At 35.4% G+C, this 25,762-nt stretch overlaps 2 long non-coding RNA genes across 2 annotated transcripts in view; both read left to right on the top strand.

Moving 5' to 3' along the window:
- LOC147839840 (uncharacterized) overlaps positions 1-25,762 on the top strand; it is an 88,222-nt gene that overhangs the window by 15,663 nt on the left and 46,797 nt on the right. The gene's annotated exons all lie outside the window — the stretch shown is intronic.
- LOC147839841 (uncharacterized) lies at positions 5,944-8,997 on the top strand. The gene is made up of 4 exons (XR_015515444.1): positions 5,944-8,020; positions 8,193-8,517; positions 8,563-8,651; positions 8,744-8,997. It is a non-coding gene; the product is annotated as an uncharacterized LOC147839841 (long non-coding RNA).

The following is a 25,762-nucleotide window of genomic DNA, read 5'->3' as shown; positions in this document are numbered from 1 at the left end:
ACTGATTTGATTAGGACAGTAAGCTCTGACTCTGCTTTAGACTAAAGTCTCATCACTAAACTACTGAAATAATGTCCAGTATAGACACCATGAAAACACATTGAAAGTGTTATATTCCTTTAAACGTGTAGCCCTTATTAAAAAAGAGCTTACTTAAACCCACTTGCACCTAAAAGCAGAGCATAATATATTTTTATACATAGAAATATACAGAGATTATAATTATATTTTTCATATTATGGTAATCTAATAGACAGAGAATATTAACAGACCACTATTCTGTTAAGAAAGTGCATTTTAGTATGCATACTATTATAGGAGTTATATGGTATGTTTCCCTTTAAGTAACTCGTTCGCTACATTTCAGTGTTTGGTTGATTTGCACTTGGGTGAAAATGTGCTTTTTGCTATCAAGTTTGTGTGTTAATACCTGATTGGGTCTATACCAATTAGTCCCCGCCTCTCTTATAGGTGAATAAACTATTATTGGTTTATCGAGAGAGTTGAGGAGAAGATCGAGAGAACGAGACCGCAGAGGCTTGTCTCTGAGAGAAACTTAAGCATTATAACTGCAAATCGTGAGTTATATACAGTCTATATTGATTTAAAGTGTTCTAAAGCTGTTTAAGAACCGTAGTGTATGTGTTAAGTGTAATAATTGCGAGTATATTGAGACCGTTTGCGAGCTGAAGACATTGAAGCTCGTGTGAGACCATATCCTCGTGTTTTAGCCGTCTGCTACACTAGACTGACGCAGTGTTTTAGCGAGTGAACTGTTAAGAGAGTGAAGCTCGTTCAGGAGGACAGATTCATTGCATCGGCGGGAGTGTTCATGCTGTGTGCTGACGCTGCATCGGACTGACGGTTCGCGGTGGGGGACATCGATCGCGGGACAGACGACATCGCGCGGAACGGACGAACGACGATCGCGGAACGGACGACGATCGTGACGGCTGCAGGAACGCCAGGTACATTTACAGTGTTTTCTTTTTGCTCTTGTAAGAGTGAAGAGGCCATTTTGCAGTTTCAAAGGCCACTACGCACCCGAGCAACATAACAGGCCTGCATCGAGGGTGGGTGAGACTGTATGTGTGTGTGTGTGTGTGAGAGTGGGCCCACTTTCAATATTTCAGTGTTGCAAAAGTGTTCATTGCTGTTAACGCTTACAAAAAAGAGTGAAAAAGGTGTTATTTTTACATTTATATTTGGAGAATATTTGCTTTGAGATTCTATAATCTAAGATACGAATGCACTAAATAACTGTGAGTAATCTAAATCATTCAAGAGTGAATATATAGTTTTAGTAAGGGAGCGTCTAAAAAGTGCATCAAGTCACAAAAGTGTAAAATGCTTATTGCTTAAGTGATTGGGGTCCAGTTGTTGGATACTCATACTGTGTGTTTATTGAAGGTTAATAACTGTTTCTCTTTACAATTAGTGTTTTATCCATTGTGTATTGATATAAGGTTGTATTAATAATTCATATCTTATTATAAATAGCATTATAATTATATTTATACCTATAATATCACCTTTATAAATAACAAATACCTCTATACTCATCTTTATTTTATTTTGTTTATAAATAAATTTCTATTTGTTTATAACTTAATTTGTTTTGCTTACTTATTCATTGAAGATCTCTAATAGTGGTATCTGATTAGGGGGAGTGAAATAATAGTCGAGAGGCTAAACTGTAGGAATCCGGTGCTCCACCCTACAGAGCTTAGGTCAGGACAAAGCCTAAGAGGGCAGGGGGCGCTACACAAATTGGGGGCTCGTCCGGGATACACTCTCACCTTTTCCTGATACACTAAGAAGAGTAAATTAAACACCTTAATACACGTTAAGAACACTGAAGAGGAAAAACTGACACCATCCTGTAACTAACTGATTATTATTGAGAAATGTCTTTCAGAAGTGACCCACAACTGCAGAGTGAACTTCTTGAGTGGTGCAGAGAAGCAGTAATCGACCCAGCTCATGCGTTGTTGCTGACAGGAGTACCACAAAACACTGAGACTGCTTGCATTGAAAAAGTGGCCGAGAGTGTGAAGCTTTTTGGACGAGTACGGGTTCGAGACTCAAAATGTGGAGCCACTCCGACAACTCTGTTAGTGCTGTGTGAATGCAGAGAAGTTGTAGATCCCACTAATTGCCCTGAGGAATTGCATCCTACAGATGGTGAGGAAGCCTGGATGATTATCTTAGCTACGGAAAGAGAATCAGCTCATGTTGCTCCAGCAGAGTTTGCTGACAAGCTCTCCAAGTTTCTGAAGGATGAAGGCAAGTCTATGACTGATGTACATGCTCTATTTTCTCCACAGAGTGCAAATCCCAGTTCACCTGAGTCAATAATTCGTGCAGTGGGTGAAATTCTTGAAAAAACAGTAAGACCATCGAGTGATGGAAGTGCCTACCGTCGTTTACGTACCTTCTCTGGTATTGTTCCAACCCCTGTAGGAGAAGAAACTATGGATCACTGGATTGAACAAGCTAAGTTGATGATATCTGAATGTGAGTGCTCTGAAAAGGAGAAACGGAGAAGAATTGTGGAAAGTTTAAAGGGACCAGCCCTGGAAATCATTAAAGCTGTCCGTATGTCATGTCCTGATGCTGAAGCGTTAAAATATGTGGAAGCTCTGGAAAGTACTTTTGGATCTTCTGAGTCTGGAGAAGACTTATACTTTGCTTTTCGGCTTCTTAGACAGTGTTCTGGTGAGTCACTTTCTGCTTTTCTGCGAAGAATGGAGAAATCACTGACTAAAGTCATCCAAAAAGGGGGACTGACTTCTGCGAATGCTGATAAGGCTAGAGTAGAGCAATTGATTCGAGGAGCTGTTGAATCTGACATGATGCTATTGCAGTTGCGATTAAGGGAGCGGAAAGAAAATCCACCAACTTTCCTGAGTCTGTTAAATGAGGTTCGTGAGGCTGAGGAGATAGAAGCCACTCGACGCAAGATAACTGCTACTGCAAAGCCCATACACTTGCAGGAAGAAAGCATTTGTCCCACTGTTGTACATGAACTTAAAGCAGAAATTCAAGAATTGAGGGCTCAGATAAAAACTGATCGTTCAAATATTGCTTCATCCATGATGATCGAGAACAGAGTGAAACCACGCCAATTAAGCCCCACAGACTCAAAGGAAGTAGTCAAAGAGACTGAGGTTCAGTTGTTGAAAAAACAAGTACAGCAGTTACAACAACAGTTAGCTATAATGAGTGTTGGTCAAAGTAATTCAACAAGCCATGCCCAGTTACCACAAACTCCTGTTTCAAGTTCATCGCGACATCAGCTTTCAAAACCCAAAGCTGACTACTTTTGTTACCGATGTGGTGAAGAGGGACACATCGCAACTAAATGTAAAGCCCCTGAAAATGCCACTCTTGTAATCAACAAGCTAGTACGTTCCTTAAAAAGGGCTAAAGGAACAAAGAGTGATCCGAACAGCCATGCTGAAGATAGAGCTTGTTTTTCAAAAAAGAGCCAGATACACAGCTGTGAGTCAAAGGGTCTTCCCAAGGGTTTAGTTGGACCAGCGTCTACCATTGCAGTGAAAGTAGGAGGACATCCATGCTGTGCTCTTTGGGATAGCGGGTCTCAAGTCACTATTGTTTTCGACTCCTGGTATTCTGAACACCTGTCAAATGTGCCCATACTTCCTCTTTCTGGCCTATCCATCTGGGGCCTAAGTTCATCCAATTATCCCTATAAAGGATACATTGTAGTTGATGTCACATTCCCTGTTGCTCTTACTGGTGCAGAAGAAACAGTCACTATCCTTGCTTTAGTCTGCCCAGACCCTAAAGGACCACAGCAGTTTCCATTAATCATCGGAACCAATGCTAGTTTCTTCCAGCGAATGACAAATGGTGAAGGTACTAATATCACACGCAGTGCCCACTCACTCAGAATTCAAACACACCTGGACACCACATCTTTTGCTGTCGACCAACCTGAGGGCCAAGTGAGATGGAAAGGCCCAGGTATGCTTAATGTCCCATCACAAGGTGAGCGATATGCTTCATGCAAAATTGAGTCTGACAAACCTTTGAGAAAAGACATCTTTCTCATTGAAACCTCTCCTGTTGATTCCCTTCCTGCTGGACTGCTTGTTTCCCCTGTCGTTTTTTCTTCATCAGCAGTGGATGTAAACAATTTCAGGATTTTGATTCAAAATGAGACCAGCAAAGAACTCTCAGTTCCTCCAGGGACTGTAGTTGCTCAAATATTCCCTACAGATACAGTCACTGTTGCTCATGGAGTTACAGAGTCTAACGATCAGATTAATCCTGACATGTTTAACTTTGGTGATTCGAACATACCTACAGCTTGGGAGAAAAGATTACGCTTGAAGCTGGCTGAGCGAAAGAATGTGTTTTCGACACAGGAATGGGATGTAGGCTTGGCTAAAGGAGTCACCCATCAAATTAGACTGCATGATCCTCACCCATTCAGAGAGCGTTCAAGGCGCATTGCCCCAGCCGATATCGATGATGTCAGAAGGCATCTGAAAGATCTTCTAGCTGCTGGTATCATTGAGGAGTCCAGAAGCCCATATGCATCGCCTATAGTAATAGTGCGAAAAAAGAGTGGTGCTGTGAGAATGTGCATTGATTACCGGACTCTAAACAGTCGCACTACGCACCCGAGCAACATAACAGGCCTGCATCGAGGGTGGGTGAGACTGTATGTGTGTGTGTGTGTGTGAGAGTGGGCCCACTTTCAATATTTCAGTGTTGCAAAAGTGTTCATTGCTGTTAACGTTTACAAAAAAGAGTGAAAAAGGTGTTATTTTTACATTTTATATTTGGAGAATATTTGCTTTGAGATTCTATAATCTAAGATACGAATGCACTAAATAACTGTGAGTAATCTAAATCATTCAAGAGTGAATATATAGTTTTAGTAAGGGAGCGTCTAAAAAGTGCATCAAGTCACAAAAGTGTAAAATGCTTATTGCTTAAGTGATTGGGGTCCAGTTGTTGGATACTCATACTGTGTGTTTATTGAAGGTTAATAACTGTTTCTCTTTACAATTAGTGTTTTATCCATTGTGTATTGATATAAGGTTGTATTAATAATTCATATCTTATTATAAATAGCATTATAATTATATTTATACCTATAATATCGCCTTTATAAATAACAAATACCTCTATACTCATCTTTATTTTATTTTGTTTATAAATAAATTTCTATTTGTTTATAACTTAATTTGTTTTGCTTACTTATTCATTGAAGATCTCTAATAGTGGTATCTGATTAGGGGGAGTGAAATAATAGTCGAGAGGCTAAACTGTAGGAATCCGGTGCTCCACCCTATAGAGCTTAGGTCAGGACAAAGCCTAAGAGGGCAGGGGGCGCTACACACGCATACAACTAATTTGCAGAAAACTCTGCAATTAGATCATGTTTATTTCAGATCATCATCTAAATAAGTAAATAAAAAGTCAGTGATAAATACAAACAAACAACAAAACACCAAACAATGCCAGAGCAGCTTAAACCCGCTAACGATCTCGGGCTGGTAATTAATGATCCTGCCATGCTATTTGTGGAAATAAATAAAAAATAAAAATCAAAGCTTGCAATGCACAAAGATGTATAATGGCTAATTCACACCGCACCTCTCTCCTCTCCCCCTCTCTTTCTCTCATTAGAATTTAGAAATGGGTATTGTTTTGTTTAGTCAATATACAATTCACAGTCGCAGTAAATAAAAAGCAGTTAGCGGCAATTAGATGATAATGATGCTCTTAAACTGTAAACAAAGTGACATTTTGTTCCAACATTCCCTTACTTTCAAAACATCAGCTTCAAAATAGGACAGCTCACATGATAAAATATACTATTTGTAGTACAAAGGTGTTTTTAAACAATACTATGGTAAAGTACTGTAATTCATCTGTTGTGGTGTATTTTTTTTCTGTTGCTATGGTAACTCAACTATAGTAATGGATCTATTGTGGTAACCCTATGTTGTGGTGATTCTATAGTTGCTATGGTAACACAACAACTATAGTAATTGATCCATTGTGGTAATTCTACTGTTGCTATGGTAACTCGACAACTGTAGTAATTGATATGTTGTGGTGAATCTGTAGTTGCTATGGTAACACAATATCTGTAGTAATCGAACTGTTGTGGTGATTCTACAGTTGCTATGGTAACTCATATATAGTAACTGATCCTTTGTGGAGATTCCATAGTTGCTATGGTAACTCAACGACTATATTAATTGATCTGTTGTGGTGATTGTATAGTTGCTATGGTAACTCAACAATAGTTATTGATTGGTTGTGGTGATTCAATATTTGCTATGTTAACTCAACAACTATCTAAATTGATCCATTGTGGTGATTCTATAATTGCTATGGTAACTACAACTATAGTTATTTATCTGTTGTGGTGATTCTATAGTTGCTATGGTAACTACAACTATAGTTATTTATCTGTTGTGGTGATTCTATAGTTGCTGTTGTAACACAAACTACAGTAATGGATCTATTGTGGTGAATCTACAGTTGCTATGGTAACTCTACTATAGTAATTGATCTATTGTGGTGAATCTACAGTTGCTATGGTAACTCTACTATAGTAATTGATCTGTTGTGGGGATTCTGTAGTTGCTATGGTAACTCTACTATAGTAATTGATCTGTTGTGGGGATTCTGTAGTTGCTATGGTAACACAACAACTATACTAATATAAACAAATGACCTAATACTGCTGTTGTTTTTTATGAGTAGTGCATTTTGTACTACAGTACACTAGTTTACTGTAGTAAATACGACATACTGCGGTATGTATTACCATTTATAAGGTCATTATAGCAAACAATACACTATTCATTAACCAAGAGTTGTAAATACTGTCATAAATACAATATAATAAGCTTTAGATTAAAACGTTAATTCCCATAGCATTTGTTTTCCCTTACAGAGGACAGAGTTTAACTGATCTGCCAATGAATCTGGTTGTTTTTGCAAAGCAATTTAAATGTAAACCAAACACATCCCTGCTGGCATTTAGAGAAGCAGCGTTTTTGCATATTACATTATTTGTTAGGCCATTATAATTCAGCAGCTACTGCAGTACAGTCTAATATTATCTTCACAGAAGCACCATGATGGACACCAAATAAATAAGAAATAAAAATGTGCCATTTGATCTCGGGCTCTGTGCCAAGACATTCAGCGAGTTGAGTGAAACCTCTATTTTGTGGCACAATAAAGGCCAAGGACGATGCATCCCAAATGGGCTTTAGTGGATGTTTGATTGAGCACATTAGCTGTGAAAGTAATTGTGTACAAGTCTCCGTGCCCCTGGCTTTTCTCAGGTCAAAGAACATGAATTAAGAAATACAGCCAATGTCTCGGTGGGCCAAAGGAGGTGAAAGCCAGCACGGGGACTGTAGAATAATATTAGTGTCTGTCAGCGCAGCTCTGTCTAATGGAAGTGCCGAGTTTTAAAATGCGCTGTACGTCTCATTAAAGATGCATTGCGCAGTGATTGTTATTAATTGTTTACTGAAAATGCCAGCAAAGATTCAGAAAGGACGCCTCATGCATTTATAATTGAACATTATTGTGAAGTTCGGGAAATAAATAGTCAGAAGTATTCGTGTTACTGCAGAAAAACAACATTTCTCTCTGATAAAATGTGAAGTGTAGGGAATAAACGAGCATCTGGATGGGGAAAAGCCTAATGTGTGGACTATTTCTCATTGATTAAACTGATTCAGTCACAGTGAGGCTACGGATAATGATTCAGTGATTCAAATGAGCTGTCAGAGGGAGTCTTATGTTAACAATTTATAGACTGAAATGATCTAGTGAGAGGGCGTCTCCAGTTAATGATTCAGTGATTTAAATGATCTGGTTAGAGTGAGTCTCCAGTTAATGATTCAAATGATCCATTGATTCTTTTCCAGTCAGAACAAGTTTCCAGTTAATGATTCAGCCAGAGTGAGTCTTTAGTTAATGATTCAGTGATTCAAATGATCCAGTCAGAGTGAGTATCCAGTTAATGATTCAGTGATTCAAATGATCTGGTTAGAGTGAGTCTCCAGTTAATGATTCAAATGATCCATTGATTCTTTTCCAGTCAGAACGAGTTTCCAGTTAATGATTCAGCCAGAGTGAGTCTTTAGTTAATGATTCAGTGATTCAAATGATCCAGTCAGAGTGAGTATCCAGTTAATGATTCAGTGATTCAAATGATGCAGTCAGATAGATTCTGGAATCAGTGATCCAGCCAGAGTGAGTCTTCAGTTAATGATACTGTGATTCAAATCAATCAGTTATGTCTATGCTTTAGTTGAAGATTCTGTGATTCAAATGATCCAGTCAGAGCAAGTGTTTAAATAATGATTCAGTGTTTCAAATCTTCCAGTCAGTGAGATTATGATTCAGCCATTTAAATGATGCAGTTAGATTGATGCTTGAATCAGTGATCCAGACAGAGTGAAATTTCAATTAATGATTCAATGATTCAGTGATCTAGTCAGAGTGAGTTTTCAGTTAATGAATCATTGATTTAAATGATTATGTCAGAGTGAGTCTTCAGTTAATGATTCAGTAATTCAAAAAAATCCAGTGAGATCGATTCTTTAGTTAAAGATTCACTGAACTAAATGATCCAGGCAGAGCGAGTCTCCAGATAAGTATTCAGTGATTTAAATCTTTCAGTCAAAGTGAATCTCTAGTTAATGACTCAGTGATTCAAATGATCCAGTCAGAGCGAGTTTCCAGGTAAAGATTCAGTGATTTCAATTCTTGCAGTCAGAGTGAATCTCCAGTTAATGATTCACTGATTCGAATAATCTAGTAAAATAGATTCTTTAGTTAAAGATTCAGGGATTCAAATGGTCCAGTCAGAGAAAGCAAGTCTCCAAATAATGATTCAGTGGTTCTAATAATTTAGTCAGAGAGAGACTCCAGATAATGAATCAGGGATTCAAATCTATCAGTCAGAGTGAGGCTCCAGTTGATTCAAATGATGTGTTTAGATCGATCCTTTAGTTAAAACTTCAGTGATTCAAATGATCCAGTCAGAGCAAGTTTCCAGATACTGATTCAGTTATTCAAATCTTCCAGCCAGAGCGAGTTTATGATTCAGTAATTTAAATGATGGTGTCAGATAGATTCTTGAATCAGTGATGCAGTCAGAGTGATTCTCCAGTTAACACTCTCATTAAAGATGCATGCCGCAGTGATTGTTATTAATTGTTTACTGCAAATGCCAGCACAGATTCAGAAAGGACGCCTCATGCATTTATAATTGAACATTATTTTAAACAAAACAACAACAACAAAAATAGAGCTTAGCATTGGTGTTAACCCAGACTCACAACACTTCTGATTAAATGTGAAGTGTGGAGAATAAACAAGCATCTGGACGGGGAACACCTAATGTCTGACCTTTTCCTGAGGTGAGAGACATTTTTATTTTACCTTCACTCGTAACGCGTTAGAAAAATAAGGCTGACAGACTGACAGCAGATAGTGAACCTGCATAACCTGTTTTCTCTCATCTTCAGCTTCTTCTGACAGCAGATTTGTTTGTCTGACGCGAGACCTTGAGTCTTAATACTTTAAAACAAATCTGACACTTTTCTCTCTCCGTTATCAACACTCAATCAGGAAAGTATGAGCTTTTTTACTTTTTCAGTCCCAAAGAGTCTTCAACCTGACTCCTACAGATCTGAAGAGCAGCTTCTGCTTAAGGTAAATCAGAGATTGTACATCTTTTAGTATGATGTCCATTATTGAATTGGGTTTTATTGACATGTACCTTGAGGGTCAAGAAAGGTGCCTTTAAATAACATTTATTATAGTAATAATAATTATTATTATTAGTGTCACAGTGGCTCAGAGGTTAGCACTGTCATCTCACAGCAGGAAGGTTGTTGGTTTAAGTCCCGGCTGGGTCAGTTAGCGTTTCTGTATGGAGTTTCTTTCAGGTGCTCTGGTTTCCCCTACAGTCCAAAGACATGCGCTATAGGGAAGTTGATGAACTATATTGGCTAGAGTGTGTGAATGTGAGTGTGTATGAGCGTTTTCCAGTACTGGGTTGTGGCTGGAAGGGCATCCGCTGTGTAAAACGCCAGAATAGTTGGTGGATCATTCCACTGTTGTGAAATCTTAATAGTTCTGTGGGTCTCGTCTAACAAATCTGAGCTTTATGTTGTATTTTATATTGGATTGAGGTCAGGTGATTGGTTAGGCCATTCTACAGCTTGATTTTCTTTCTCTGAAAGCATCTGAGAGTCTCCTTGGCTGTGTTTTGGATCATTGTCTTGCTGAAATGTCCACCCTGGATTCATCTTCATCCTTCTGCTAATGTAGATGTTGGACTGAAGCAGCTGATATTCATTTACACTGCGGAAGAGCAGAGGCTTGCTGAAGAACTACTGAGAGATTTCAGCTGCTGTCTGGGATTTCCATGTCTTTCTACACCTTCCTTTCTTTGTGTGTTTAATATGTTTTCTGTGCATTATTTAATTTTATTACACATAACTTCCCTTGTAAACGAATTACTTCTGTTTTCTTTGCATATATGGATTTCTTTGGTTGTTACCAACATCCAGTAAAAAATTCAAATCAATGGCAATATTAGAAATACACTCACTGGCCACTTTATTAGGTACACCTTACTAGTAGCAGGTTGAACCTACCATTGCCTTCAGAACTGCCTCAATCCTTTGCGCCATAGATTCAACAAGATACTGGAAATATTTTAGAGATTTTGCTCCATATTGACATGATAGCATCACACAGTTGTTGCAGATTTGTCAGCTGCACATTCATGATGCCATGCTGGAACCAGTCTGGCCATTCTCCTCTGATCTCTGGCATCAACAAGGCATTCGCGCCCACAGAACTGCCGCTCACTGGATATTTCCTCTTTGTCGGAGCATTCTCTGTAAACCCTAGAGATGGTTGTGCGTGAAAATCCCAGTAGATCAGCAGTTTCTGAAATACTCACACCAGGAACCATGCCACGTTCAAAGTCTGATTTTCGCTTTGAACTGCAGCAGTCTACATGCCTAAACGCATTGAGTTGCAGCCATGTGATTGGTGGATAAAGACATTTGTATTAACGAGCAGTTGGACAGGTGTACCTAATAAAGTGGCCGCTGAGTGTATGTCTTCTGAGAAAATTGGCGGCGTGTTCAATTCTTATTTACTGCACTGTATTTGCCACGCTTTACATGTTACACGAGTCGCATCTGAACACTTTATGAAATAGTCATTTTAAGGAATAATGTTGACGTGTCAGGATTGAACGAAGACAAAAGCAACAGAATGATCACCAAGCTTGTTTTCTTCTGAGATATGAAGGCGAGAAATGGGACGGTCTCTGAATGCTGCACATATAATATGCATGCAGAGGAGAGCAGCACAACAATGCTGCTGAAGAAGAAGAAGATTCATTGTGCATATTTTATGAGGTCAAGCTTGCAGAGAATATTAAACTTAACAGCTTCACTATATAAAAACACAGCCATTGTGTAATAAAATCCAATATAGGTCTTGATTAACTTATGCATTTCTTCTGAAACGCCCTTTCATTTCATTGCAAGTGTGAAAGGATTTGACATTTCCTACCAGCGCTCCACTTTGTGTGTGTGTGTGTGTGTGTGTGTGTGTGTGTGTGTTTGTGTGTGTGTTTGTGTGTGTGTTTGTGTTTGTGTGTGTTTGTGTGTGTGTTTGTGTGTGTGTTTGTGTGTGTGTGTGTGTGTGTGTGTGTGTGTGTGTTTGTGTGTGTTTGTGTGTGTGTTTGTGTGTGTGTTTGTGTTTGTGTGTGTGTTTGTGTGTGTGTTTGTGTGTGTGTTTGTGTGTGTGTGTGTGTGTGTGTGTGTGTGTGTGTGAGAGAGATATTGAATTACGCTTTAAAATATTTAGATTGTTTTTGAATTTAGATTTCAGCTGACAGATTCATAATTTGGGCTTTTAATACTTCAGAAGCTTTCAGTTGCGATCCGCCAGCGTCTTATTCTTGCATTAATGGCTTTTTCTGTAGACTAATGTGTTTGTTGATCGCTTTTCCACTGCCATTTCTGAAGCTTTCAAACTATTTGAAGAGGTGTGCTGCTGTTTTTATTTTCCTCTGGCTTTTTCATACCTGCTATTATGGATTTTTTTTTCTGTTCTCTTATGAGAGTTGTGCAAGAAATAAGAACTGGATTGTCAATGTGCACTTATATATCAAGATGCATATTAATATTTTATGATTTTTAGCTGTTTGTGTTTACCTTTTACATCGTAACAAAACCAATGTTAAAAAATACAGTACAAACCATAAAATAAATGTCAGACTTTCATGGTAACCAATAGTATTTTTTAAATTTAAAATGTGTATGCACCAATATTGAAGTGTTGTGCTTCTGGGAAAAATAAATTGATTATTCACCATATATCGTTATTAGGGACACTTGAGGTTAACCAGGTTACACTTATACTGTATAATTTTTAGCATTGTTTCAGACAAACTGAGAATAGAGCTACTGAATTGGTGTACAGTACACTACCAGACAAAAGTCTCGTGGTGGATCTCAATTGTACAAGCAGCAAATAATAACTCTACTTCTAGTTGATGATGTGTGAAAGTCTCAGAAGGTGGATTTCTCTGCTGGATCATCTGCTGATCTGCATCCCAATCATCACCAATACTGCAGGAGACCTACTGGAACCAGCATGGGCACAAGATTCTCAGAGAAATCAGTTAAGTTTGGTGAAGGAGACATCATGGTTTGGTGTTCAGTCAGTATGGAGAGATCTGCAGAGTGGATGATCAACATCAACAGCCTGAGGTATCAAGACATCTGTGCTGCCCATTACATTACAAACCACAGGAGAGGGACAATTCTCCAGCAGGATAGCGCTCCTCATACTTCAGCCTCCACATCAAAGCTCCTGAAAGCAAAGAGGGTCAAGGATTGGCCAGCCCAGTCACCAGATATGAACATTATTGAGCTGATGAAGGAGGAGGTGTTGAAGATGAACACAAAGACTCTTGATGAACTCTGGGAGTCCTGCTGATCGCTTTCTTCTTCGTTCCAGATGACTTTATTAATCAGTGATGTGAGTCATGTCAGAGATGTATGGATGCAGTCCTCCAAGCTCATGATGGAGTCAGACACAATATTCATTCTGTCTCCACTGCAGCAGGACTTTATATTCTATACTGGACATTATTGAAGGTTCAGTGATGAGACTTTAGTCTAAGCAGAGTCAAACCTTACTGTCCTAATCAAATCAGTCAACATCAAGACATGATCAGATTTTGTTGTGCTCAAATAAGCAAAGTCTAGAGGCCTTCGCCTTTCATTTAAGACACTTCTGATACCAAATGATCAACTGGAAGTGCAGTTATTATTTGTTGTTCCTAAATCTTGGATAGGGGACAAGACTTTTGTTAGGTAGTGTACTGTATATGTGATAAAACATTTTAGTACACCAAATGAACAAAAGCAAGGCTTTTTTTAAATAAAAGCATCACATTGCCTCTTTAATGAATTTTCATAGACACATTTTTTTTTTTGAGTCGCTCCTTCTGTGGTTTAACAAAAATTGTGTCAGCTGGAAGAGAATATGCATGAGGGAAATGCAAAGAGAGAAGTTTAAAAGACACAAAGACAGAACATATTTAATGAACACCTCTGCACTGGATCTTTGCTCTGTTGTTTTCAGCCATCTGTCTTATTAATGCTAATACAATCATCCTGAAACAACTATTCCCTTTCATATGTGTTTGTTCTCTCTATCTATCTGTCTGACTAAAATATAGATAAATAAAATTTTAAATTTAAAATAAGATAAATTAATGCCAAAAATGAATATATGGCTAACATAGGGTAAGATAAACAAACAAACAAATAAATAAATAAATAAATAAATAAGTAGACAAAAATAAATATCTACCATATTGTAAGATAAATAAATAAACAAACAAGCAAACAAATAAAAATACATGAATAAAAATAATTAATTAAATAAATAAATAATAAATAAATAAATAAATTGCCAAAATTAAGTATCTGAAATAATGTAAGATAAACAAACAAACAAACAAATAAATAAATAAATAAATTGCCAAAAATAAGTATCTAACATAATGTAAGATAAACAAAACAAATAAATAAATACATAAATAAATAAATAAATAAATAAATAAATAAATAAATAAATTGCCAAAAATAAATATCTAACAATAGGGTAAGGAAAATTAATCCATTTTCCTTTTAGGTACATTTTTGTATATCAAAGTAATTTATTAAAAAAAAGTAATTTTGTAAATATTTGAAAATAATTTAAAAAAATATTTGTAAAAAAAAAAAATTTTTGGTCATATTTAGCTGTAAAAATACGTAAGCATTCTTATATCAAGGCAAAGTAAAATGACTTCATAAAATAGGTGTAGCTTTTTAAAGAATAATATATATATTTTTTAATATTTTACTTTATTTTATCATCCATTTCCCTTTCAATCAAACAAAACACCTTTAATTATAGACTGCACTACAACACAGAGCACAATTTTAAATATGTAATATAATAAAGCGCCTGTGACAAATGAATTAAACCTGAAGAATCCTCACTCATTGTGCTCATCTTAATTAATGCACTGCACTAAATGAAAGCGTCTTCAACATCCTCGCATGACTTCCGCTCTTTTCCACTGTAGACTTTTATTCATGCTCCTCTTTTCAATCCCACACACCTTTAACAAGATTAGTTAGCGTTTACTGTGGAGTGTGTGTGAAAGTTTAATCTCCCTCAATTCACTGACAGAAGTCAAAATGAAATTGCAGTTGCTAAATTTCTGATGAGTAATGGAGCAGGTAATGCAGTGACTGGGTTAATATGAGTTTCCTCTGGTAAAGATTATGCATTTGTGTGTCTCCTGTGGGTGAAAATGCTGAAGTATTCAAATAAAGGCCTGGAGAAATACCAGGTGTCTGTGCTTTACTTTGAGAGCAATCAGTAGTTTCTAAATCAATATAAAGCAGATTGCTTGGAGGACAAAACGAATATGAGTGTAGATTCTGATTGACAGCCTGCAGACTTGAGCATTATTGCATTTTTACTAGTGATGGGCAAAGATTAATTGTACATCTAAAATAGCAATATACTGATAATATATAGTAATGTAATCATGTATGTATGCATTTATTATTATAATTATTATTAGAAGGCGATGCGGTGGGGTGCATGTTCGCCAAGAACATCAAGAAGGTCGCTGGTTCGAGCCTCAGCTGGGTCAATTGGCATTTCTGTGTGGAGTTTGCATGTTCTCTCCATGTTCGGGTGGGTTTTCTCCAGGTGCTCCGGTGTCCCCCGCGGTTTGCCCCGAAGACATGCGGTACAGGTGAATTGGGTAGGCTAAAATTGATCATAGTGTATGAGTGTGAATGAGTGTGTATGGATGTTTCTGCTATGGCTACCCCTGATTAATAAAGGGACTAAACTGAAAAGAAAATGAATGAATAATAATAATGATAATAGTAATAATAATAATAATAATAATAATATTAATAATAATAATAAAAATAAAAATAATAACAATAAAAAATAATAATAATGAACATGATGATGATAATGAGACTAATAATAATAATAATAATAATATTAATAATGAAAATAAAAATAATAACAATAAAAATAATAATTATGGACATGATGATGATGATGAGAATAATAACAATAATAATAATATTTATTATTATTATTATTATTATTATTATTCTCATCATCATCAGCATGTTTATTATTATTTTTTATTGTTATTTTTATTATTATTATTATTATTATTATTATTATTATTCATTCATTTTCTTTTCAGTTTAGTCCCTTTATTAATCAGGGTCGCCACATCAGAATAAACCTGTTGTTATTATTTATTGTTGTTGTTGTTGTTGTTATTATCATCATCATCATTATTATTATTGTTTATTATTAATATTAATATTATTATTATTATTATTATTATTCATTCATTTTCATTTCAGTTTAGTCCCTTTATTATTCAGGGTCGCCACATCAGAATGAACCTGTTGTTATTATTTATTGTTGTTGTTATTATCATCATCATCATTATTATTATTGTTTATTATTAATATTAATAATATTATTATTGTTATTATTATTATTGTTGTTGTTGTTGTTGTTATTATCATCATCATCATCATCATCATTATTATTATTGTTTATTATTATTATTATTATTATTATTATTATTATTGTTGTTGTTGTTGTTATTATCATCATCATCATCATTATTATTGTTTATTATTATTATTATTATTATTATTATTATTATTATTATTGTTGTTGTTGTTGTTATCATCCATATTTTTATTATTATTAATATTATTATTATTATTATTATTATTATTATTATTATTATTATTATTGTTGTTGTTGTTATTGTAATCATCGTTAATTTTTCTTCGGCTTAGTCTCTTTATTCATTTGGGGTCACAACAGCTGAATGAACCACCAACTACTCCAGCATATGTTTTACACAGATAATGCCATTCCAGCCAAAACCCAGCACTGGGAAACACCCACACTGTAATGTGATAAGGGATGCTGACAGCCGAGGTGTGGATCCAAATGCAGGTTTACTGAGTGGTCAGGCAAGCATCGGTCAACACGGGGGCAAAGAAATGAACACAGGAAATCTATAGTCATGGTCAGTAAAGAGGTGAAAGACAGGCGGCATACAGGAATAAACAATAAAACAAGACAAGGGTCTAACACGACAAAACAAGGCAAGCAAACCACGCCGTAAAGTTCACAATACTGCAAACAAAACCAGCCCTGAAGTGTGTGTGTGCTGTATAAAAAGTCCTTGTAATCAAGGCCAAGTGTGTGAGTGGTGCATGACTGGATATGTAGTTCTTTTGCTGGCAGGTTTGTAGTTCTCCAGCGATCTGCATTGGCTAGATCGTTGGTGACTGTGACACATACACACTCATTCACACACACTCCCTCATACACTACGGCCAATTTAGTTTATTATAGCGCATGTGTTTGGACTGTGGGGAAAACCGGAGAAACCCGGAGGAAACCCACACCAACACGGGGAGAATGGCTGGAAGGGCATCAGCTGCATAAAGCATATGCTGGATGAGTTTATTCCGATGTGGCGACCCCTGAAATAGAGAATAAGCCAAAGGGATGAACGAATGTCTGTCAAACACATGCAGAGATCTGTCAGTTCCCATACACGAGGACAGGAGACTTTAAATGTCAGACAGATGTAGATGGACATTTCCAGATCACTACAGCCATTGTGCGGGAAAACACCATTACACACACACACACACACACACACACACACACACACACACAAACTCACAAACACTTCATCCTTTTGCTGGAGAACACCATTACTTACACACACACAGACACACACACACCTTGCTTCTGCTGGAAAAATGTGCACGGCTTATTTAACGGTTCAATCAAGGCCCGTCTCACAGCGTAATGGAGCAGAAACAGCCAAAGCCAACAGTTGTTATGGAGTTGCATTACCTGTCTGACCTTTGGGCTGTAGATCATCATAAACCACTGGACTCTCTCTCTCTCTCTCTCTCTCTCTTCAGTGTGTGTGTGTGTGTGTGTGTGTGTGTGTGTGTGTTTATATTGCTATGCTGGGCAAAAATCTATTGGGATTAATTACATCTAAAACAAGTTTGTTTTGACATTATAAGTGTGTGTGCGTGTATATTTATTATGCATGTATACATTTAATACATGCATGTATTTGAGAAAATGCTTTTATTTCGATATAAAATATAGAAGTACATGATACAAATTACATATTTAAATATCTCTAGAAAAATTTATTTTGTTTTCTTTCTGATAGATAGATAGATAGATGGATAGATGGATAGATGGATAGATAGACGGACGGACGGACGGACGGACGGACGGATGGATGGATGGACGGACTGGCAGACAGACAGACAGACAGACAGACAGACAGACAGATAGACAGATAGATAGATAGATAGATATTTATTTTTGACTGTTGTTTGAATTCACTTATTTATTTATTTACGTATTTATATATTTATTTTATTCTATATTAGATTTCAAACAATTGTCAAAAATAAATCTCTAATAATGGGGTAAAATAAAGAAATAAGTAAATAAAGATCAAACTATTGTCAAAATAAACATTTACTTATTTATTTTACCCTATGTTAGATATTTATTTTGACAATTGTTTTATTTATTTATTTACTTGCTTGACATAAAACTATTTTAAGTCACGCAAGCAATTACATCTACAGCAAGTGATTTTGATTTTAAAGTTAATCCATATTGGTTTAAAAAAGTTCAGAGAGCGTGTGTGTGTGTGTGTGTGTGTGTGTGTGTGTGTGTGTGTGTGTGTGTGTGTGTGTGTGTGTGTGTGTGTGTGTGTGTGTGTTCAAGGCATCGCAAAAAATGATTACCCAAGGCAAATCTGCACATAAGAAGGCCGTTACTTCACTTTGCTTTTCCTCAAATGGACATAAAGTTCTCAGATCTCGCCACTGCACACTAAAGCAAAAGTGACTCATTAAAAGGATTGAAAAGCAGAACTTTGCACAACAGTCAGCAGAAAACCTCCACAGTCGCAGAGATATTAACCAGACCAGCTTTAATGCTCAGTGAGCAGAGATACTGGATCAGGACTGCTTAAATAAAGACATTTATGCATCCCTTTATGACCTTTTATTTAATCTACTGACAACCATTCATACATCCCTAAATTATATTTGATGTCAGCTAGAAATGATTTGTTTGCTTTATATTGTTTGCCTATGAAATTAGACAACATGAACAGTGTCACATCATCACAATGTTACAGAGTATATAGAAATTAAAGAAGAGGTAGTAACAATGAATTATTTTTAAATATTTTGTATTAACTGAATCAATTGAATCAGTGAATCATTAACCGGAGATTCACTCTTATCAGATGATTCGAATAAGTGAATCATTTACTGGAGATTCACTCTTATCAGATCATTTGAATCAGCGAATCATTAACCGGAGATTCACTCTTTTCAGATTATTTGAATCAGTGAATCATAAACTGGAGATTCACTCTTATCAGATCATTTGAATCAGCGAATCATTAACCGGAGATTCACTCTTTTCAGATAATTTGAATCAGTGAATCATTAACCGGAGATTCACTCTTATCAGATCATTTGAATCAGTGATTTTTAACTGGAGACTCACTTTGACTGATTATATGAATCATTGATTCGTTAACTGGAGCATTGCTTTGACTGGGTCATTTAAATCACCGAAACATTACCTGAAGACTTGCTCTTATCTGATCATTTGAATCATTGAATCATTACCTGGAGCCTCGCTCTGACTGAATTATTTGAATCACTGTTTTGTTAACTAGAAACTCACTCAATAACTGGACCATTTGAATCAACATATCATTAATGGAAGCATTGCTTAGACCAGATAAATTGAATCAGTGAATCATTAACTGGAGACTCGCTATTATCTGATCATTTGAATCAGTGAATCATTAACTGGAAACTCGCTACTGTCTGATCATTTGAATCAGTGAATCATTAACTGGAGACTCGCTCTTATCTGATCATTTGAATCATTGAATCATTAACTGGAGACTCGCTCTTATCTGATCATTTGAATCAGCGAATCATTCACTGGAGACTCATTATTATCTGATCATTTGAATCAGTGAATCATTACCTGGAGACTCACTTTTATCTGATCATTTGAATCAGTGAATCATTAACTGGAGACTCACCCTTATCTGGTCATTTGAATCAGTGAATCCTTACCTGGAGACTCACTCTTATCTGATCATTTGAATCAGTGAATCATTAACTGTTGTAATTAAATATTAAGTAATTTATTTTAAAAAATAATAATTTAAATACAATTATAATTATGCAATTATTATTTATAAAAAAATTTTACCCAACACTGCTATAACACAGAATTGCTGCAATATGTTAAACCCATGCAATAAAAATGTGGTTAAAACTAGAGCAAATTCTGCAATAAAATGATGGATCTGGCAACCGTAGAATTGCATTGATTTTCTTAGACAAGTGTGCAATTTACCATGAACTTCCTAGACTCATTTATCCCTTCTGTTATTGGTCTAAATGAGGGGGTGATGGTTATTTGTATACAGCCTCTGATAAGGACTTTACTGGTGTGTTTGATGAGAAAACAAACGCGCAGATCTTCGACCTACAGTAAAAGCCTCACAGCTGGACAGAACACAATTACTCTTTCCTCTGCAATCAAACGCAATTATCTTTTCAATTTTCTGTTTTGTGTTGTCGCTGCAGTTTCTTTTTTTGCCTTCTCCAATGCCTGCCGGAGTGTCTTTTATTCTCTGTACAGGAAAAGCTGTGTTATAAAGTCATGTAGAAGCATGCGTTTACACTACCTGACAGAAGACTTGTCGCCTATTCAAGTTTTAGGAAGAGCAAATAATAAGTTCACTTCCAGTTGATCATCTGCTATCAGAAGTGTCTCTATGTCAGGTGAAGGCCTCTAGATTTTGCTTATTTGAGCTCAATAAAATCTGATCATGTCTTGATGTTGACTGATTTGATGAGGACAGTAAGGTCTGACTCTGCTCAGACTAAAGTCTCATCACTGAACCTTCAATAATGTCCAGTATAGAATATAAAGTCCTGCTGCAGTGGAGACAGAATGAATATTGTGTCTGACTCCATCATGAGCTTGGAGGACTGCATCCATACATCTCTGACATGACTCACATCACTGATTAATAAAGTCATCTGGAATGGTGAAGAAAGCTTCAGCAGGATCCCAGAGTTCATCAAGAGTCTTTGTGTTCATCTTCAACGCCTCCTCCTTCATCAGCTCAATAATGTTCATGTCTGGTGACTGGGCTGGCCAATCCTTGACCCTCTTTGCTTTCAGGAGCTTTGATGTGAAGACGGAAGTATGCAGGACCGGAGCAAGCTGAACTGGTGCTCAGCTTATGACTGGCATGTGGGTGCAGTGGATGAAAGTGAGGACCGAAGGGAGGGTGTAGTTTGGGGGGTGTTGCAGACACCGCCCTGACCCCTATGTCGCCTTTATGGGCACACCGGCTCTGGAAATATGAGGAGCAGCTCTGCCCTCCTGAAGAATTTGCCCTCTTCTGTGTTTTGTAATGTAATGGACAGGGCATCTTTTGCTATTTCTCCGAAAAATATTGTAAAAAAAATCTGCGTATTTATGCAGAATTATGTTGGAAGAACTTAAAAACTCAATATATGAAATTTTAAAGTAATAACTTTTTAACTTTTATGTAATGTTTACAATGCAAATCCATCTAGATCCACTTATTTGGTAAACAAAGCAAGTCATATAATATCATATAATATATTTACTGAAAGACAGTAAAAAATACTATACAAACTATACTGTGAATAAATCATATAAACATTTTCATATTACTCAATAAGATTACTGGAAGTAATTTAAAAACTGAATCAATATCAATTTACACACATTTACACAAGTAAATAAAGACTCAATGATGGGCCAAAATTTCCGCATGCACAGATTCTGTGTGAGCCTAGTAATGGGCAGCACAGATGTCTTGATACCTCAGACTGTTGATGTTGATCATCCACTCTGCAGATCTCTCCATACTGACTGAACACCAAACCATGATGTCTCCTTCACCAGACTTGACTGATTTCTGTGAGAATCTTGTGTCCATGCTGGTTCCAGTAGGTCTTCTGCAGTATTGGTGATGCAGATCAACAGATGATCCAGCAGAGAAATCCACCTTCTCACACTTTCACACACGATCAACCAGTAAATAAGTTATTATTTGCTGCTCTGATAACTGAGATCCACCACAAGACTTTTGTCAGGGAGTGTACTTATGAAAACTTGAAATTAAACTCTCTATATTTGTGCCTGATCGCGAGCTGTCGAGGCTGTAAAACACTCTTGTGATTCACAGGAATGTTGTGAATTATTGCCATCTTCTTGGTTTTATTTAGAAGATGTGCTATTTTAGTATCGTATATAAATGTCTGAACAGCTGGAGGAAACACCACACTGAAAATAAACGCTTTTCTCACTTAGTTTTTGTCTTGCTTCTAGTCCAAATATCTAAACACGATTAAATCAGGAAGCATTTTAAAGACAAGCAAAGTATATTGTTTTGTTTTAGAAATATTGAATTAATAATCTTGTTTTTCATTCATTCGTTCATTTTCTTGTCGACTTAGTCCCTTTATTAATCTGGGGGCGCCACAGCGGAATGTGGATGCTGTTCTCAAAAAAAATCCACCAAAGGCGACTGACTGACCAACTGACTGATCCCCCACCCTCCCACTTCCCTAAAACCCAACCAATAGTGTTTTCAAAAGCAATCCAGAAAAAGAAAAGCCTGAATTTAACCACATTTTCATATTTGACCACATTCTCAACCTGTTATTTACTTGCTTATTTTATTTTTTTGGCTTTTGTTTTTGTTTTACCTGCTTTCTGGAAGCGTTCTTTGCCAGACTCGCACCCTGTTGTCGTGGCCAACTCCTCTTTTCATCACAAGTCCTCCAATGAACGCAGCGAGCTACTGAGCAAACTGGTAAAAGTGGAATAGCAATCTACATGGAGGTAAGCAGTCAGCTGGTAAGCCGTCAGCAGCATTATACCGTGACATAACGTTCGTTTTAAAGACTAAATGCAGCTATACGTAGCTCTGGATACATAATTCGTGCTCTCCAAAAATGTATACAGGGGTACATATTCACAATGAGCCTGTGTTGTAATTTAGGGATGTTTTTTTTTTTCTTGCAGTGTGATGTAACACATCATTCCCCAGTAAAAGTACCCCAGAACAGCAACTAATAACTCGATATTGTAATGGATTACTTCCTAAAGTAACTTTCCCCAACACTAGTCTTAACAAAGAAGTGCCGTTCAACCATTCCCTGCATTGACTAATATCTAATAACTAATTTCAGTATTAATGAGACGCATTAACTTGTGTCTTGTGTGACTGAAAATGCAATGTAATGTCAGCAAACGGCATGTGCAGGTAATAAATTGAAGAGTTTTTGTCTTAATAGGCCTGCGGCGGTCTTTAAATTAGCATTGCATTTGTGTTTTTGTGCCTCTGTTGGCCACGTGTGAAGAAGTGCCACATTAAATTACAGCGTATTTCCACGGAGAGCTCCTGTGTAAAGACACGCATAATGTTTGTTTATGCTTCATATTCAAAAGAGTCCATCATCAGTAATTCGATTTGGAAATTGAGCCAAAACGAAAGGTGGTGTTTTCATGCTTGTCATGGCTGAATTATTACAGGGAGGAAATGTTAACAGGAAGGCCATTTTATTTATTTCAGGAGCACACGGCTGCTTTATTGACTGGGTTTTAATGAAGGAATGTTTTGGGTTTGATTTTCAGAGGCTGATAGTATGAGGATTTGTCATTTTATTTGTGTGTGTGTGTGTGTGTGTGTGAGAGTATTTATATATATATATATATATATATATATATATATATATATATATATATATATATATATATATATATATATATATATATATATATATATAATATGCATATACATTATTGATTAAATAAGTAAAATAAATATATAAATGTAAATGTATGTATAAAAATTGAATAAATAATATATTTATAAAAAACAAAGCATAATATAAATAAATTAAAATACTAAATGTATGAATAAATTTACTAATTAATCATTTTAAAGATAAAAATACAAATATGTGAATTTGTAGAAAATAAGTAAAATAATAAATTAAATAACATACTATATTAATGAATTCATAAATAAACAAATTAGCAATTAATTATTAAAATAATTATAAATAAACAAATATAAATTTGTGTATAAAACTTTCTAATTAAAATTAAATAGTAAATATATAAACAAATAAATTAATTAATATTTTAAACAATGAACATAAACAAAGTATAAATTATGTAAAATAAAAAAATATATAAAATGAATAAATAAATGAACAAATTAATTAATAATTTTACAAATACAAATACAAATATGTATATTTGTATAAACATACGTAAAATTGATTTAATAAAATAATTTACTAAATTAAGAAATTAATAAACAAATTAGTGAGTAATTATTAAAATAAATATAAATAATATAAACAAACATAATGTTGTGCATAAAATGGTAAAAAGTAAATGGCATAAAAAGTAAAAAAATACTAAATTAATGATTCAATAAACAATTAAATTAATAAATAATTAAAAATATAAAAATATAAATTGTATAAAATAAAACACTAAGTGAATGAATACATAAAGAAATAATGCATAATCAAAATAAATATGTATAAATTAATAAATAAAAATAAATAGCCAAATGAATTAATAAACAAATAAATTACTGAATAAATTTACAAATAAATGAAAATAAAAATAAATAAATGTAAGTGTATAAATTAATAAATAAATATTTATAACAAAGCTAAAAATAAAAATATATACATTTATGTATAAATTAGTAAATAAAATGAAATAAATAAATAAATAAATAAATAAATAAATAAATAAATAAATTTGAAAATTGACAAAATGCTTTTAAGACATGATTCATCAAATTTGTTTTAGCAATAAATGTATGTATAAAATTTATTTTAAAAAATGCTTAGATAGATAGATAGATAGACAGACAGACAGATAGATAGATAGATAGATAGATAGACAGACAGACAGATAGATAGATAGATAGATAGACAGACAGATAGATAGATAGATAGATAGATAGATAGATAGATAGATAGATAGATAGATAGATAGATATATAGATAGATAGATAGATAGATAGATAGATAAAATTTTATAAAAATGCATATCCATTTACAGTAGCGTTTTCTGAAAAAGCAGCTAAGAAACGATGCAAAGCAAATCTGAAAAGCATCACCTGGAGGCACTGCGCTGTTTATTAAACACTGACTACACAATATACAGAAGCACAGCCATTTCCAGTCTCTAATCAGAACATCTAAACCAAATTACAGCTGTTCCAGTCAATTACTTTATTGTTCAGCCTGTTTTTTTCAAGCTCCATCGCTGAATGAACTAATAACACAAGGAATGTAATGTCTGTCTTCAAGTAATGAGTGAAATGATCAGCAGATGCTTGATTTCACCTCATAATCTGGATTTTTTTGATCAGCCCTAAAGCAACACAAGCTCATTAGCACACCTTACCTTCCTCCAACATTTATTTATTTATTTATTTTTTTGTGTGTGTGTGTGTGTTTATTGTTGTGGGAAAACTTTGTTGACCTCAATGAGCCTCAATTGCTCGTCTTTGTTAATTCACATTTGCCTTTGAAATGCTAAAAGAGTAGACCAAATGTTAAAAATAGCCACTTTTGCGAGGTAATTTTGATGCACGAGCCATCTAGATGATGATGATGACATGCAAATGACCTGCTTTATAATTTGTACACAAGCAAAACAATCCTTATGCCATGCAAGTATAATCAGTTTTGTTTTTGGGTCTGTGCAAAAGATGCATTTACATTTGTTCATTTAGGAGATGCTTTTATCCAGAGAGACTTACAAATGAGGAACATCGCTGCTAATTTATGTGAAAAACACAATGTTTGCCTCTTTTTAAGCTTGTTGGTGCATGGTTGTGTCAATGCATTGATTGTGTGAATTGAATTTATTGTGAAACTTCACAATATTGTTTGCATGTCAACCT

The sequence above is a fragment of the Danio rerio genome, chromosome 18 (assembly GCF_052040795.2).
Source record: "Danio rerio strain M-AB ecotype USA chromosome 18, GRCz13ab, whole genome shotgun sequence".
NCBI lineage: Eukaryota > Metazoa > Chordata > Actinopteri > Cypriniformes > Danionidae > Danio > Danio rerio.
This window is presented reverse-complemented; position numbering and strand designations above follow the sequence as displayed.